Consider the following 16,130-nt stretch of genomic DNA (forward strand, 5'->3'; position numbering starts at 1 on the left):
TAAGACAAACACAACTACATGGTTTATTGAAACATTAGTTGTAATTATGTAGGATTTGTATATGGGTCTTTGTAATTTTATTGCAAGAATAATGTCCAGCAAAATCTATGATCATCTAGCTATACTTCAATCATTCGTTTCAGTGGAATTTATTTCTTTTTTTTCAACCTGTAACAATGTAAAGCAGGCTTTGCAAGTAGAGGGTGGAAAATGTAAGTCAAAATTTTGGTTCTTTTTAGCACAAAAAGACTTTACACTTACATGATGGACCTCGGGGAAATAATTAGGGGACTTGTTCACCTAAAAATAATTAACCTCATGTCATTCCAAACCTGTATGACTTTCTTTCTTCCATCAAACACAAAACTGATGAATTATGTAGAACAAGTTTTTTCCCCATGCAATTAGTACTCATGGGCACTGAGACTTCTCAGCTTCAAAAAGGTAACAAAAGCACCATAAAAGTATCATAAATGGGGTTTACATGACTCACAGACTATATTCTAACTCATCTGTGTTCACATAATAGCTTTATGTGAGGAACATACCGAAATTCACTGAAGATCCTATCTGTTAACTCATTGAATGATGCTTTTATGCCCTTTTTAAAACTTGAAAGTCTCAGTCTTCATTGTAACTTCATTGTAATAAAAAATTATGACTTGTGCTTTTTACATCTGGAACAACTTTAGTGGATACCATGAAAACTTACTTGCACAAACAGATTTTAAAGGGTAAAGTTGCATATGAAGGGAAAGAGAGATATTTTGGCAGAGATGGAAAACTCTCACTGTGATCAGATCAGCTTATAACCAAACACGCCGCTTGAGATATGCAGCATGACCCAGCGTGAGAGACGCTTGAGATAAAGCTAAAGAGATTGAAAACACAGATTATTCTTTCATTTTTTCTCCCATCCTAGAGGCTGTGGTGTCTATGTGTAACCTTGGGGTTAATTTGGTGTGACTTTGACATTTATGGAATGTATGAACTATGTGGTTTGGACCTACACTGTAAAAGCCAAGGGGTATCAGGAGAGATGGAGATGGAGGTAAAGGCAGGGATAGCGAGATGGAGGGAGCAGATGGGTCAGCCATCTGGTAGAAGGAGAAAAGGAAGGGAGATGAGAAGAGGAGGGAGCGCTGGAGAGAGGCAGAGAAAGAGAGAGAGATCCATGGGAAATATATATGAGAAAGAATAAAAACATCAGATTGGCCTGTGTATATGTGTGAGTTAGATGTTTGTGTTAGATATTCCTGAGACTCAGGTGTGGGAACCATGGTGAGTTGTGCTGCATGCAGTTTGTAAAACTGCACAAAATTAGAGATATGTCTACATTCAATCTGGCAGCCAAGCTGTTATTTAAAAAACATGCAAAGTCCCAAATGCATGATTGACATCACGTAACACCAAAGAATGACACAGTTAAAAAAAAAAGTTTTACTCAACTGATTTTTTTTTTAATTAAAATAGAAAACAGTCATTTTCAATTGAAAAAATATTAGTATTTTTAAACACACACACACACACACACACACACACACACACACACACACACACACACACACACACATAAATTCATAGATTCATATCTGAGCTTTATATTATAATTTTACTGTATCCAAAAATGATTAAATAATTATGAAAGATATTAACAAATTATAAAATATACAACTTACATTTATTCTATCAACAAAAAAAATAAGAAAAAATACTTTACTCTGAATTTTACCATAAAACCTTCAGTGGCAATGTTAAACTCCCTAGAAAGATACAACAAAACTCTTATATAATCAACAATAATAAAAAATCTCATGAACGTTGAGCGATCTGTCCTGTGTTCTGCAGAAGAAAGAAACTCATATGGGTTTGGAACAACACAAGGGTGAGTAAACGATGTTCATTTTTGAGTGAACTATTCCTTTAATTCCTTTAGAAGTATTTTTTGCAGAAAGTGTAAGAATGAGGGTTTACAAATGAAGAGGCAGAGAGAAGGGACAGATGGAGAAAGTAGAGGAGTGAGATGTTATGCTACAGGGAATGAAACGGCAGAGTGCGAAGGAACAAGTCTCAGAACCCACTCTTGTCATGAAGTCTAAAAAGATCAAAGTAATGATCTTTCTAAAAGACCAGATGTCAGGAAAATAGATGCCAATTTATTCTAGGCAGCCAAAGTCTTGAATACACCTTAAATTGCACCCCTCTTGGCCTGCCAGCCGCACACTATAGAGCACATTAGCAAGGCAGCCTGGAAAATAAGCCTCTTCTGAGGACAGCTATACATACATGGTGTCTTTAGCAGCTAATTTGTGTAAAATGTTCTCACGTGGCAAGAACAAGAGATCAAGGCTGTCTCATTGCCAAGATGTGTCGTCTAGAGCATATAACATATATCAGCCTTTTGATGTTTTATGATTTCCACTTCCCATCTGTCTCCATCTCTAAATATTTAGCTAAACAACTGTATCTTCTAGTCTAGATTGTTCTCTTGGCTTGGTTAATGATGATTATTAGTGCTGTTTATTACCATGAACTGACTGTGTGAAAGCAATATGGAAAACATTTTATAGTGATGGAAAATTGCTACTCTTAACAATTTAATATACATACAGGAGCACCATGGCATTTCAAAAGCTACTGCATGATATGATCAATAAGTCATGGCAGCTTATGTTTTCATTTTTATTGTCATCAAAATAATTGAACCAATTTCAACACTATTCTTTAAAGTCAGTTAAATAGTCAAAATGACTTGTACAGGCAAATGTGGAATATACTTAAAAATAAAGTTGAAGTGGGTGGAAATTTTTTCACAATCTGAGGGAATTTGACCCCTTGATCTCTGGCTCTGCTGCCATCGGCGGGCCCTGGCCCCATTTGGGAGTTGCAAAGGGTAAAGAGACAGGTCAGCGTGTTTAAGTGTGTCCGATTCAATGAGATCTCTTCTAAGTGGGTTTTCAGTTCCTATCTGACTGTCATTATTAGAACAGCGGTTGATAGAATAACAGATCCGAAGAGGGCATGATTGCTGCTAGAAAAAAAGGAAAACAGGTGAAAAATATTTCACAGAGGTCCGCACCAGCACATTTATTATTTACAACCCGCCGCTCATAATCCTCCTCACCCCTCACTAGCTTGAAACTTTTTGAATGCAGCGCCCTCTCAACAACAAACCGTCCCCAGATCAAACACATCCACACACCCACACGCCGGCACAAATGTGGAGGGAGTCAGCGTGTTTGTGCTATTGTCTGCTGCTTAGGACAGGACTTCAAATGGTAAATGTCAGCAGGAGATCAAGGCAACGAGGCCTTATGGGCGAAGCCTCAGTATTGTCATTGACAGCTACAGGTAGACGGGTGGAGAGAGACAACATGCTCGTTGGAGATGGAGGATGGGAGATATCAGCAATTTTGCCGCCTGTTTTCTCAGCTGTAAGTCTATTTGTGCTTTTTGTTTTGTCTGAAAATTCTTGAAAATATCTGTCTCGGTTGATTTTTCCACTGTCATTGCTTCCCATACTTCAGGGGATAGTTCACCCAAAAATGAAAATGATGTCATCATTTACTTTTACTCATTTTGATACACACCTGAATAACTTTCTTTCTTTTGTGGAACACAAAATAAGTTATTTAGAAGAATGATTTAAGGTGCAATCAAATTTACCAGATGTCTGAAAAAAAAAAACAATTCTGGAAAAATCCAAAAATCCAAAAATTTCAAATAAAAAATGCAACTGAAAATTTATCCTCAGGATCGAAAGAATTCCCCACACACATTTAGGAGGAGGTTCAGGTTGGTCATGCAAATTTGCCACACTGACCAAAAGAAAACTTGGTCTAAAAGTGACTTCTGTGTTAGCTTTAATGAATTGAGCTAAATAATGATACTGTTGTCTTCTGCTTTATAGCTGAATTGAATTTGTTCAAATGTAAGAAATTTGCAACATCAAAACTGTTATTGAACTGAATCGAATCAACATGAGTTGAACAACACTGCTGTCTAAAGTAGAGCTTCTTATAGCTAAATTCAACTTGTTTCATAATGAATGAACTTTACACAGTTATTGAACTGGACTGAAACAACACTGAAATGACTGGAGCTGAATAATAATTGTCTTGCTATAGCTGCTTTGCAGCAGAATTAGAATTTGCCTAATTTTTGAAGTTTTCATCCTTGATTCTGTTACTTTAGTGTTTTTTCATGTGAAGCTTCTTTGAAACAATCTATATTATATTAAGCACTATAAAAATGAAGGTGACTTGACTTGATTAATGTTTCACTGTTTCCACTTTCCATCTGTCTTCATCTCTATATATTTAGCTAAGCAACTGTAATATCTTCTCATCAAGATCATTCTCTGGGCTCCGATAATGATGTTTCGATCTAATAGTTTAAAATAAACTTTACACTTCCCATCATGCTTTGCAATGTTAGTTGGATAGGGAGATAAAATGATGAAATAAAGTGTTATATGTATTTTAAGCAAGATGAGAAACAGGGAGACTTGTTCATGTTTAATGTTCTATTATGTTGGTATTTCAAAAGACTTTCTGTTATGTTAGTGTTTTTGGTTGAGTTACCATTGTGGTGAAATGTTGAGTGCTTGGGTTTAGGACCTGCTAACAAGAATTCAAGTTGCTTTAATAAAACAAGCAACTTTAATGGGTGTGCTAGGGACGTAATCAGTACCATCTTTAGACTGGCAACATCTAACAACATGTGTAAAGAAAAGTTACATTTACCTTGATAGTATGTTATTATAACTCTTTGGCTGAAGGACAAAAACAGTTGAAAATTTCTTTAAACATACAAGTTTGGAACCCCTTAAGGGTAAATAAGATATTTTTTTATTTTTGGTTGAACTGTATAAGCAGAAGTGTCTGTTAACATTGAAATACATTTTCTGTGCTGTTGTTTCTAAACAATTGTAATGCGAAAAAGAGGCGATATTGAAGCTGAAGGAGACGTGGGTCAGAGACTCCATCACTTTTTAAAAACTGTCCCCTTCAAAGCCTAACAGATACACAAATACAAGTACACACACAAAGGAAGCCTTGGCAGCAACACCAAACAGAAAGAAAACAGTCATTCCCGGGTGGATAATACGTCCATTTATGCTTTGACTGGCTTCGTTCTGCTTCTTTGATGGGAGGAGGAATAGTCTTTTTAATATTGGACTCACATAGTGTTTCTGTTGTGCTGTCTTTCCTAAGAGAAATTATTTTAAAAATGCAGGGGGAAATGCAAAGAACTGCACTCACCTGATAGTCTACAATAATAAGGCCTAATGATGTTATAAATTGTGATGATCGCCAAATTATAGGAATTTATTTTCTATTATGCATGGGATTTCTGTAAAAGAGGTAGTTGTCATGATTGTTGTGATAGGTTGCAGACTGCTGAGAGCGAGGGAGAGTGAGTAGCCTACGTGATGAGGGATTTTAAAACAGTCGTTTTATTATGGGAGAGAGAGGAAGAGGGAGAGAGCGATGCGATAACAGCGTTTGCCCTGTTCATATTTGACTCAGTGCTTGTCATTGAACACCGACAGACTCACTCAGCGCAGGAAAGAAACCCCACGCAATAAGATCGACATTACAAGGTAAAATATTCATATTTTCTATGATCACACGGGATGAATTTACCGCGAGCTATCAAAGGCAGCGCTTCTGTCTCCTTCATATTTTAGAGTCTCCTTTTCAATGTTGGATTAAGGAATAAACACTCACGTGCGCCGTACGAAGGATTTATTTGAAAATATATTCATTTCAAATTGAATATAGGCTATTTTGTTGTGTTTTCTTCTTCTTCATTGACTAACCATGTGAATAAGAAGAACCATCGTGTTTTGTTCAGTTTGTGTCCGCTTGAATTTATATTAAGGTGCATCTAAAGTCCGCTGTACGATTGTTTTTAAACAATTTATAGATAATTCAACACATAGTCAACAGAACCGATGCTCACCATTGATAATGTCCAAAAAAAAAAAAAAAAAAAAATCCAAACAAACAAAAAAATAAAAATAAAAAACCTCTAGAAGGCTATGTAGGCTACTCCAGTACTGTGTAATACATGCGTCCTGTCCTTCCTACATGCAGTGGTTGTAATATATGAGTATATTAGTTATTAAATACCGGACTCACTCTTGGGAAACGCGGACCTTCAGCATGACTGAGCGCGCTTCTGTCTGTCTGTCGCCGTTCAGGGATTCGCGGGGCAGCAGCAGACACGTTTATCGACCCCCTGGGGTTCGCGGGGCAAATATTAAACGGTTAGTCCCTTCCCTAACGACGGCTTCACTGATGACACTCATTTGAATCGCTAATAATGTTTTTAGGCGCAAAAGTGAGTCTGGCTGCGCGTGAACGAGCGCGCGGCGGCGGCAGGGCTGGCTCGTACGCTCTGCTGCTCTTGCCATGTGTTTCCCCAAAATATATTAATAGCACAAATGCCCTTTTAGTAGTACAGACGTTGTTTTGCTATGTTTATTTGTAATAATGATTACTGATGCCAGTAGGCAGATTTGATGCTGCTTTCATCACCCGTCGGTTTTGAGTGAAATAACCTAACGTTATCTGTATATGATGTGCTTGGATTTGACAGAGCTTTCAAGGTCTGACCTCCCTAAAGCTTAACCCCTATCCCAGAAGAGAGTCAACAAAAGGTTGTGAGTGGTCTTGAGGGTCTATGGATTGCTTTTTATATATGAGTGTACTGTATTTACGGTTCACATAGGCTACATTTCAACCACAAAAGTTGAATTTCAAGTTAGTCAGAGCTTACAAAATAGACGTACATAACCAGAAATCACGTTCGGCTGGCGACGTAACCATAGCAACAGCCGGCGTGATCTATAGTTTTTCGTTAGCGTATCGTACGTTACGTCGATATTAGTATCCCACAATTTTTTTTTACATTTTTATTTGTTTTGTCTATATCTTCGACTGAAGTCAATGCATATTTTGCAAGGTGTCTAATATGCAGGGTATCCCCCAGGGACGTGGGAACTATATTGTGAGAGGGGGGGCGGGATTCTTTGGGGGTTGGGGGGGGGGGTGTTAGTGTAGGCCTATAGTAGGCTGTGTTATGTATCCTGATTGACTTTATGATTAGTTAAATCTGTTTTGCACATGCATCGCCACAGAGTTAACCATTTCAGACAGTACAGGACAGCCTCTGTCTCGTTCACTTCACCTCTGTGGCCGTTACGCACAGCTCAGTGTGGCCCAGGCACGGCGCCAGGATTCCGGTTTTGGATGGGCCAGACCAATCGTGGGTGGGCCTTAAATTAAAAATGTTAAAATTAAAAAAAAAAAAAAAAAACAATAAACCAATCACTGCTTAACCTAATAAATAGCCTGTTATAGTATATAACAGACTATTTATTACTGTTATATTATCTGTGCGTATACATAATATAGATTTTAATAGCTTGATGCTCTTTAAATATTTTGTTGCATTGTTAAAAGTTTCGGTGCATAGGACAGACCTATCCGCGATCGCTCTCCAAGGTTCTGACCAAAGAAGAGCGCTTTGGAATCTCCATTACGCATGAAACGCATCATACCTGGGCTGCGTTTCCCGATAACATTGTCTCTTAGCGCGCTACGAAGACTCTTCAGGTATAACTTAACTAAAGGTATACTACCACTAAAGGTATACCATTGCTAGGCGTCTTCAGGGGTATCATCCACTCGTGAGGCATAGGCGCTGAAAGGCAGAGGCGCTGGCGCCCTCCTAGCAACGGCGCTGTTTTTGGTAAAACATGATTTTGACGACTTCATTAAGTTTTGTTTTATAGAAAACTCTTTTTAAAAGATATTCGTTTTGTATAAATTGTATCTTAATTTTGATCAATGTTTTATCAATCAATTGCCCATATTTAATAAATAAGAAGCAAATATATAGCAGACAATGTAATAACCTTAGTGTAATTGACAGAATTTACAAAAAAATATTTTGCTACCTAAAAGTTACATATTTTTTGTGTCACGCATGCATGTCTATTTCCCTCATATTAAATAAAACGCATGTGGACTGATATTTTTCCATTGTCTGGAATCCTTTATTAATGGAGTATATATACAGACGTTTCAATATATTGGTATCAAATGCATTTTCTGAGAATTTATATTTCAAGTTTTTTACTGCAAATGTCGAAATGCGCGCTCTTTGGTCCATCAGTGCTTGAATCACTGATCACATTAGAATAAAATATCTCATAATAAAATACAAAATCGACTGATTTATGAATGTATATGCATAGTTCTCATCAGTCGGAAATACAGATAAACGCTTTCATTTGTTGCATTTTTGATCCTGAAAGAAAACAGAACAACAAAAGAGCGAATCATATGCCTACATGGAGTCTGTACGTGTTATGCTTCTTAGCGGACTTTTGGGACTCAGTTTTGAACTGGTGTCAAGGCGCAATGAATGAAATGCACAAATGGTAATCAAATAGTACCCCTGAAATGAACGAATGAATGATGATCTGCTTTTATGTAATTTTTCCTTTTTTTATTCAGGGTTGAAAACAACCCAATTGCTACACTCTAAAAACTGCTGGGTTGAAAACAACCCAATTTGGGTTGTTTTGGCAACCCAGCGCTGGGTCAAAAAGGGGACGAACCCAACGCTGGGTTATTTTAACCCAACCAGTTGGGTTAGTATGTTTAACCCAGCATGCTGGGTTGCTTTTTTAATGGTTTAAAATTACTACTTTGCAGGGTTTTAAAAACCACAGCGGGTGTTTTTTTATCACTGTATTTCAGAAGGAAACCGACTGTATTTAGAAAATGTTCGATTTTGCACGTAATGCTTGATAAGGCAGCGTTTGTGAGCTCAGCGCTTTTAGCCGTTACCGGAGAATCCTGCATCTCTCCCGCTCTTAAAGCGCCTCCTGCTGGCAGAAAATGAACTTGCGGAGTGTCGCCACTAATTGAGTGTAAGGCTGTGGAAAACAGTGCATTGCTAGGCTAAAATGAACCCAAATTGAGCAAGGCATTAAACCTACAAATTTTGTTCATTTTAAAAATCACTTTTACACACAAATAGTAACTATCAAAAGGTAAATATTTATTAAAAACAAGAGAAAAGTCAAAAAGTAACATGCATGTAAGAAGAAATGCAGAAAAGTATGGCATTAACAGCTACAGAGTTCATAAATAAAGCATTGAACATTTGTTGAATATAACTTTTAAGATCAAATTGGACTTTGGTAAATTTTATATATTGTATAAAAATATACGAACACACTATTATACAATAAATGTACAATTAGTTAAGTTCTTTACCAACTATTCTAGCATTACAGTACACAAATAAACCACAACATAACACACTGATATTATAACATTTAACAGATGCGCGAGTGTGTGTGTGTGAAAGAATGTGAGCATGTGTGTGAATGACAGAGTGTAAACTCTTCTACTAAAACAACACAGAACAAGCATTTAACATTTTGTTTTTACAAATTATACACTTACAGTTTGTTTCACAGTCCATGAATACAGATCATGCATCACTGTCAACTTTCATGATCTCTTCAGCATAATTGATGTAGTCATGAAGAAGCCCCATCAGCACATGTGACATCTACAATCACCCAGTGCAGCATCCTCCTTTAAAACCACTGCTGCATCAGTTTAGGGGAAAGGACATTCTCTTCTTTGACCAGCATTCATCCCAGTCACCGCCTGTTCTTCATCAGTGGCCTAAAAAGAGAAACACATTTGAAAAAAGAAAACATTTAATCTAACTATCCATTTTCAGATAGAGGTGTATTCACATCAGTAAGGAGAGTTAAATAATCTGTTTTAAAGTTTCAAACACTTTGTGTGGTTGTTTAATGTCAGCGCTCGAGAATGCTATAATGGCAGCACAGTGTGAGGGCATGTGATATTGTTTGAATAAATATTTGCTTTCAGAAAGCTACTTTACTGAAACATTCACACATACCTCACAAATGTTCATGTACGTTGAGGGCTGCTCTTCAAAGGGTTAGTCCACCAAAAAATGAAAATGGTCATAATTTACTCCCCCATGTTGTTCCAGACCCATACAAACTCTGCTAAGTTTTGGAACACAAATAAATATATTTAATATTCTATTAATTTTTGTCCTCCATTGCTAGTCTGGGAGACCAATATTTTCTTCTGAACAGACATGTTCGCTATCATATAATTTAAGATTTAATCATATATAAATATCGGAATGGATTACTTCTACAATAACTCTGAAAATTCAAAATATATTCATTTGTATTCTAAAGACAGACAATAAGTCGTATAGGTTTGGAATGACATGAGGGCAACTAAATGATTTTTGTGTGAACTATTCCCTTAAGAGGGAAGACCAAGAATGATGAGTCTCCAATCAGACAGCTCCAAAGTTGGTTTGAGTTCTGCAATGAAAAACAGACATCGATGGTTTTAATAAAATGAGCACATAATCACACTGTTGTTGCATCAAAATGTGAAGTAAAGAGACAGGAGACAACAGAAACATTTATTTTGCTAAAAATAACTTACATAAATCTCAAAAGAATGACGCTCACCTATGTCTCTGGCTTTCAACATCTACAAAAACAAAAACAAACATTATTTTTACTCTTAGTAAAATAAAACAACCTGATAACTGATATTATGAAATTATGAAGTTCACTTGCCTTAAATTATCTTTCCCTCTCTTCAGAAGCTGAGAACACCGCCTCCTCCTCACACAAGCAGACTTCTGTGTCCTTAACTCCAAAGTTAGCTTGAGTTCTGCAAAGAAAAAAGGGACATCACTGGTTTCAATAGAATATGAACATGTAATCATACTGCTGTTGCATCAAAATGTGAAGTAAAGAGGCAGACACAACAGAAACATTAATTTTGCTAAAAATAACTTACATAAATCTCAAAAGAATGATGCTCACCTATGTCTCTGGCTTTCAACATCTACAAAAACAAACATTATTTTAGTCTTAGTAAAAAAAAAAAGATAACATAATTCTGAAGTTCACTTGCCTTAAACCCCGTCTCTCCCTCTCTTTAGAAGAAGCTGAGAACACCGCCTCCTCCTCACACAAGCAGGTGTCTTGACAATGACGAGCTCGACAAGTCTGAAATATTACATGTAAAACATACTTTTAACAATTACCACTTCAACAGCCTCAAAATAATCATGCTAATCTTTATTACATAACGCGGTTTCCTTTAGGAAACTAACGTACATTCAGTTTAACCGCGAAAAATAAGATAACAAATTAAAATGAGTGTAACCGTAACCGCAACCATAACCGTCTATTAACACCTCAAAAAGTGCAGATATTGTAAAATATTATGTAAATATTAAGTAACTCACGGACGTTATATTAAAAGTAACTTACGTGTTCCGTTCAGTAACGTTAAAGGAGGCCGTTAAGACCTCCGTTTCTGAGGCGAAAACCGCGTCCGCGTATGTTTTCTATATAACGTTAAACTCTTTTGTTTCCGCCTTTCATAAAACCTTTCGACTTTCATAAACCGGGTAAACAATAAACGTTAATTTTACATTTTGAATCTTTACTTACCGTAATGTCTTTCACTCGCTTCTCGCTTCTTTCACGCTGAGAAAATGGCGGCTTCTCGCACTGGAGACGTACGATTTTAACGTGACGTGCGTGCTCTCCTTCACGTCCGCGTTCACAACCCAGCGCCGCTGGGTTATGATCAAGACCAATTTTCAACCCAAACTTGGGTTAAAACAACCAAATGTCCTACCTAGCGGTCTCAACCCAGCATTTGGGTTGAAAAAACAACCCAGCGTTTTTTAGAGTGTATGGCATGAAATATCTGATATTCCGATTGTCAAATACATGCAAGTGGAAGTGTATTGTTGTTGAAACACCTTTATAACGATCGCGTTAGTTGAGCTGTATGCGCGATATAATTTTATGACACAAAATTTTGAAATGTAGGCTTAAATCAAACACATTTTAATTCAGATTCTGTATATATATATATTCCGTATATATATATATATATATATATATATATATATATATATATATATATATATATATATATATATATATATATATACGGAAAACGAAAAAACATCTCTCACACCCATAGAGGTGGCTATGGGGGGGGTTTGTTGAGTGTCTGTCGCTTAAATGTGTAATCTACTTTGTCTATAAAGTCCTGTGTACAATTATCCCCAGAATTTGTTGAGTGTCTGTCGCTTAAATGTGTAATCTACTTTGTCTATAAAGTCCTGTCTACAAATAATCTATACTAATAGTAAGTCCTATATACTTATGATACGTCCTGTAAGTAATAACTGGTTGATTTACCAGAAACGTGTGTGAATACTATGGCTTTACACTGTTTTAGCATCCTGACCAGCTGAACACAGGACCATTGACCCAACCAGTAGAGTGAATTGTGGGCAGGACAAGACTGTTTTAGTCCGACCAGTGGCAGTTGGAAGGTGTGCAGTTCTGTTTGTTGTCGCTAGAGGCAGAAAAGACACACTTCACACATGAGAGGGCGAACTTGGATGTTTCTAAATGTGGGGAGATGTTTTTTTTTTTTTTATGCGTAGCACTGCCTCATTTTTTTTCTTCTGTAAGTTATATTTTTGGACTTTGTGCCTTTATTTAGACAGCACAGTAGAAGGACAGACAGTAAATTATGGTAGTGGAGAGAGGGGATTTAACCAGAAAAGGACCTTGAGCTGAGACTTGAACTCAGGTCGCCCAAAGTGCAGCCTCACCATATGTTGGAAATCTTACTCACACGGCTATGGCTCCAATAGAGCAGCAACAGCCTGTTTTTTTTTTTTTTTTTTCCTGAATGAAGTGGATAGCGCAGGTCTTGTGTGGTTAGCTTGTGTTGCATGCTGAGGGTATACTAATGGCTTGTAGCATTGGACATATTTGTGAGATTTGGGGAGTGTTGCTAATAACAGCCATGCCTTTCAAATTAACTTTCAGGGTTCTTCATCATTATTTGGAACACTAGAAGAGCTGAAAGGCCTTTGTCCCTTGTCACATGCTAGGCAAAATAAATAATAAGCAGATGAAGAATTTCTTACAGAAACACAGAAAAAAGCTTAAAGAAGAGCCAAAAAGAAGACAAAAAGACACTCTGCACTCCAACTGTATTTCAACATTTATTTCATATTATGGGCTTATGATGTCCATATACACACCTTTCTTATTTTTTTTGTACAATAATTGTCTGTGTGTGTCCTGTAATTGAAATGCATTTTACTCCTTTGATGATTTTGCGCTATCAAAGGGACCCAGATACATATGGATTTTTTTATTCGTTTTTGTTGTTTTTAGTGCAAGTATATGCAGAACAAATGTTTTTATTTCATTTTATTTATTTATTTTTTATTGTGATGCACAGAATCCCTTTCAGCTTGGCTAAGCTTCAGCAAGGGGAGGTTCACTGTTACAAAATGGGCCAGCCAGGAGGCAGCTTGCAGTTCGGGGGAACACTCCTTTGATTTTATTTAACACGACTCCAGCAATCTGTGTCAGCAATAAGCTTGTAATTGTTTACACCCAAAAAGCTCTTGCATTTACCAAGGGGGAAACTGAGAAAGAGAGATAGTGTGGGGAGAAAATGAGGAGGGATCCATGTTGAAATAGACACGAGACATTGGCTCAATGACTTATGCTGGACAAAGAAAACGGCAATAGAGAAATGCTGGTATTGTTATTAGCAAGGCTGTCTGACTCACAGCCGCAGGCATTTCTTTAATTTACAATAGATGCATCAATGAGCACATGCAAGGAGGACAAGAAAAAGGATGAAAAGAAGTGAGGAATGGTGAGTGTAAAGGTGTCTGTGTTGTAGACACAAACCTGGAACATTTGCTGGCGTAATTTGACAAAAAGGCCCGTTATGCAACAGCAACACAACCTTAGCAAATTAGAAAGCAAGAGTTTGTTTTCACAGAAAAGAGCGAGTTGTTCCTCTAAAGAGATTCCATCTACAGCAAGCTGTCGTGTAAAGTGAAATTGACAAGCTTTATCAAATGAGAGGCCCTCAGAGACCAAGTTAATATGAGTATTAAAGCTAACATTGGGCCCTCTTCACCATCCTGAATCATATTAGTATCATGCAGGTTGTCTTGGATACTAGCAGATTGCTTCGCATCTTTCTGAAATGCCATTTAGTGTCAAGGATATGTAATAGCTTGTTTTTTGTGCCTATAAGTTGAGCATAACCTACTAACCAAACACAAAAACGTTTCAGTGGATGTTTTAATCATCTGCTGAAAGAAACACTGTGCCTCTGCAATTTGTTAATGTGACTCAGGGAAATAACCTCCTTGGCTCTCCATGAGAAAGAATCAGGTGAAGTGAGCAAATGAGGTGATACCTTCAATCTCCCTGTGTTTAGAGAGCTCGCTGAGGTGAAAAGTAAAAATCCCATGTACTGGTAGAGCAAGAATACGGTTAATATTGTGATGTACTTCAAACAGTTTTGTTATTTTGTTATTTTAATGTTTTTCTGAATATATTGTGGGAGGCAGCTGAGCTTTTCATGCCAAAGGCGGGAAGTGGTCTCTACTGATAGTCAGTAAGTGGGACTTGTTATATGCTTTTAAAGTGAAAAATAAAGTATCACTTTAAGAGCTATTGGGACTAAGAGTGAGTATTCGTCACTAGAAATTAAACAAACAATTTATTCCCATGGATCTAATCACACTGGGGAACGAAATGTGTCCATTGAAAGTTATTTGAGATTTTTTTCCCCAAGTTGTTGACTCACTGACCAAGAAGACAAAACCAATCAATCAATCAATCAATTAATCAATCAATCAATCAATCAATCAATCAATCAATCAATCAATCAATCAATCAATCAATCAATCAATCAATCAATCAACCAATCAATCAATCAATCAATCAATCATTCATCCAGTCTGTCTGTCTCTTTCTGTCTCTTTCCATCCATCCATCGCTATCATTCTGTCTGCCTGTAATGCCTATAAATCTTCAAACCTCAAGCCAATATTCAAAGCTTGTCTTATAGTTCTTGTAGTTGTCTTATAATTGTAGTTCTGCAGTTCAATTGTTGTCATTAAATTTAAAATCATTCTCAGTTCAGTTTTGAAAGAGAGACAGCTGTGGTGTCTGAACATGGAAGAATTTCTCTATTTCAAATATTAGTCTTGGTTCCCAGGTATCATCTTAATGTAGCCAAATCCTTTTCTTTGCAAGTCAGTTCACTCAACAGCCATCTTGGCAATGGCCCCAGGCAGCTATTTTCTGTGTGATTAATACAACTTCTGTCTGTTTAAATGGGGAAAGACTGAAGTCTCCAAAATTGTTTGTGACTCAATAACATAAAATCAGCAATAAAATCTGGCAACAGTATCATACATTTTATGTCTTTAGTTCAAATATTGAGTGTTGTGGTTTCTTCTATTAATTTATCTACAAGTAGTCTCCAGCACACCTTTGTGACCAACATAGGAAAAAGTGGCTATAAAAGATGAATGGATTTGTCTACAAGTGGTCCACCTCTTCTTTCTTACACTGTTTATTATGTAGCTTAATCTTACTGGGGCTGAGAATGAGAATGAATAGGGTTGATTGGTTTATGCCATTCTAGAAGTCAGACAAACATTTGAATGACAACTATAAATCCTACACTATGATTACTGCCACTCTGTAATACAACTCTCAAATTATCAGCTGCTCTTTCAAGCGGGATGTATAGTCTCTTTTGGTGGTGTATTATAATCCAATTGATTTTTCAATCTCTTTGACAATAAGGCTACTCATATCTTTCAATAATATTCTGAGTTCAGTACAAGTTAAGATCAAGTGGCAGCATTTGTAGTGCACCGTTGCATACAAATGTATTTTCCTTAAAAAAAAAAAACATGATAAAAGAAGCTGTGAGGTAGTAACAATGGTCAGTGGGGCCAATTAGTGAAGTATTTAAAACTAAAAATGTGAAGCTTATATTTTTATAAAGGCACTTTAATGAATTATTCTGTTAAAATACGAGTACTATTTGATTTGTAAAGTTATTACAATATAGCAGAGTTTACATGCCAAGAGAGATGTGGACATCACAGAAGCTCCTTCACTTGCTGTTAATTTTTCTACCATCGCTTGAATTAACGAT

General features: G+C 36.7%; 1 protein-coding gene across 3 annotated transcripts in view; it reads left to right on the top strand.

Moving 5' to 3' along the window:
* The first annotated feature begins 5,310 nt into the window (after nt 1–5,310).
* LOC109098930 overlaps nt 5,311–16,130 on the top strand; it is a 129,515-nt gene continuing 118,695 nt past the window's right edge. Inside the window, exons 1-2 of one of the 3 annotated variants that reach the window (XM_042777511.1) lie at nt 5,319–5,605; nt 6,209–6,274. The gene's annotated coding sequence lies outside the window, so the exon portion shown is untranslated. Of the gene's footprint in view, nt 5,606–6,208; nt 6,275–16,130 lie in introns of all 3 variants that reach the window. The other 2 variants (XM_042777523.1, XM_042777502.1) reach the window with 2 other exon arrangements.

The sequence above is a fragment of the Cyprinus carpio genome, chromosome A2, assembly GCF_018340385.1.
Source record: "Cyprinus carpio isolate SPL01 chromosome A2, ASM1834038v1, whole genome shotgun sequence".
In the NCBI taxonomy this organism is placed as follows: Eukaryota; Metazoa; Chordata; class Actinopteri; order Cypriniformes; family Cyprinidae; genus Cyprinus; species Cyprinus carpio.